This window comes from Aptenodytes forsteri, unplaced genomic scaffold (genome assembly GCF_000699145.1).
Source record: "Aptenodytes forsteri isolate BGI_AS27 unplaced genomic scaffold, ASM69914v1 Scaffold66, whole genome shotgun sequence".
NCBI lineage: Eukaryota > Metazoa > Chordata > Aves > Sphenisciformes > Spheniscidae > Aptenodytes > Aptenodytes forsteri.
The window spans coordinates 6,597,513-6,600,487 of NW_008795131.1; positions in this window are offsets into that span (position 1 = coordinate 6,597,513).

Here is a 2,975-nt window from a genome sequence, read left to right on the forward strand (position 1 = left end):
AGCCTAGGATCACTCCGCAGCATCTAAAGACAAAACTGTGTCTTTGTTATGCCAGAGGTGAATCCAGTTGCATCAGAATTCATCAGTCCCGGGAGAGAAGCATTGAGGTAAGAATGCAGTGAATCCACAACAACAGAAAGGGTTCCTGGTAGCGGTGATCTCTCCTGACACTGTGTCTATTCCTCCCCAGCTAGCCACAGGGAGGGAAGGAGTGACTTCTTCCATTTTCAAATTCAACACTGTCCTGATAGCCCCTGTTGTTACCACCTCCACACCCGAGTGCCTCGGTTGCTATGAAAAAGGTATATGCTCATCAACAGGTAATGAGTAAACTCACTGAACTCAATGAACACTGGAAGTGCATGAGCTTAAGCAGTTGGATTGATCTTTGCAGGGCAGGGGATTGTCTTACATTTTAAGTTCTTTAAGGCCAAAGTGACTAGGCAATTGAGTAAAACCTTGCAAAAACGTATGAATACTGAAAATAACTGTGGAACCATTCATTTCCCCCCTTATTTGCCAGAGAATATTAAATTGGAATTACTACCCCGATATCAGCTATTTTTTGGTATCCATCCAAACTTTCCTGGGTATGATGTGATTTGACCCGAGTAGGAGGCAGGCTCAAGAAGAAAGCCAGGCATGCAAAATTGTGTGGCTATTATTGCTTGCTCTGATAAAAATCATGGCTGGAGCTAGGGTAGCTTCTCTGAAAATATGACTGGATTTATCATGCTATCAGATGGTTACTAAAGAGGAATATGCTCTTATTCAATGGTGTTGTAATAAAGCACGTTTGGCCTGCGGCCCAGATAACAAGCAGGGATAGGGCAAAGCTGTGCATTGTAAGTAACCCATGGGATCAACATCTCCCTTTCCCAACACCCATTCTATTTTTACCTTTCTGTTTTGGCTTCCTTCCCAATTGGAAAAGCAAAATTGAGACAGTAATGAAAACAATGAGACATGATACATTGATTTGAGAATTCCAAGTGCTCCTGGCCCATATGCATCTTCCATGTCCCTTTTGGTCATCAAAATGCCTTTGAAATAAGGAGGAGCTTAGAGCAATGCTCTCAGGCATGAGGAAAGAGACCGTGTGAGATATGTGAAATGGAAAGATGGGTCTGCAAGACAGGGACACTTGGAAAGCCATATTGTAAGAGTGCAAAACCTCTTTCCTCAGCAAAAAGACACGTACTGATAATTTCCTCATCGGTTACTTCCATCACACACAAGGCAACACAGTTCCACTCGTTTCTCCAGTTCCAGTGTAAAACTGGCCAATTTTTTTTCCTTCGCTTTCAGGGCTCAAACTGGGAAAGTGCACGTTAAGGTTAGAGGCCTTGACAAACTCTGGAGCAACTGGAAAGTTCTCCTAGGTTATAGTATCATTTACTGATAGAGCTTTATCTCCGCTGATGACCCTATTACTGTCCATGAAGTCAAACTCCTCTGCTTACAGGTTTGTTAAGAGCAGTCTTCTAAAGGACACACTCCCTTGGCCTTTAGGGGCCAGCATAAAACTCACATACACTTTCCCGTGTTCTCAGGAGACTAAGACCCTGGGTGGTTGCCAACACAGGTGAGAAAAGGATAGATGGATCTTATTCCTCTGCAGAACAGACACAATATAGCAGCCTTTCTCCTCCATCCCCTTTGAAGTACACGACAATGCAGAGGAGACAATGAAAAAGACAGAAATTTGATGTGAACACACCTAGGAGTAATCAAGAAAAGATCCTCCTCCGCAATTTGACCAGAAAAGCACACCCTTCTCAAAGGAAGGAACTCCTGTCTAAAAGGAAGTTCATTCAGAGTGAGGGAGGTCACAAATGTGCAGCATATGGCATATTCTACATCTATTCCTTATACCATGGGGTTAAGAGAAATGATACGGTTGATCTGATCTAATGGTATACTGTGACTGAGATGGAGACCCAAGTCCCCTGTCACTATCCTCACTCCCACTGTTTGTGTTGCGCCGGCTCCGGGTTCATCAGAACACTTTATGAGCCAATTCAATCATTCAACCCAGCATAAAACCAGTCCAAGTAAAAGAGAAATGGATTTGCTCTCTTCCGGGCTAGTAAGCTGAGTCAGCCCAGAATAGAGTCTGAAGAGCCCGGGAGCCAATGAAAGGAGAAGGAAAGAACTGGGTAGCACTCAGAGCAGCAACTGGGAAAGGAAGAAGACCACTTCTGCTGGGCACTAGCCTGGTTCTTAGCATGCAGTAAGACTACCCTTGAATGGAGTCAGTTCCTCAGTCTCACTCTGCACAAAGCATGCTGATTAATTAACGCACAGCAAATTTGTATCGTACCTCATTGCCCAGTAACTTCCAATGGCAGACACAGCTCTCACCATGCTGGCAAAGCTTCGTAAACCAATAGGGCAGCAGGGATCGATGCCAGCAGGGAAGCTGTCCCTGCCTTGAAAAAAAAATAATCAAAGAAGAGATGCTTTCCTTCCAGAAGGGCGGTGGGACGCAACTGCTGTATTCTCTGACAGCTAGCCACTGGGGTGGAAAATGTATTCCTCTGTGGGAATGCTGCTTTTGGTAAGGTGTCAGAGAACAATGCTGTCACCAGCCCTGGCCACACTCATGTTTTCCATGTCTCCTTCTATCTTCTGTTCTCACATAGTTACTTGCACCCTTTATCTGGCTGGAGCAGGAGCCATTTATCTCCTGTGGTACGTTGCTTCCCAGGGCGAGTCTGCCTGTCCCTTCCCCCTTCTCCCTTCCCCTATCCTCAACAGGTTGAAAACCATACCTTAAATTCTGTAAAGTAACCAAAGGCCTTGTTCTCTGCCATCAAAAGAGTCTAAAGGGCTTGCTGTGACAGATGCTGGACAGTCCTGGTACTGGAAACCTCCATACTGCTGCCAGCCAAAATTCTGCTCGTGAAGAGACTAAGACTGTACCTCTCCACCATCGCTCTCCACTGCCACCACCAAAAGAGCAGTGAGAATAA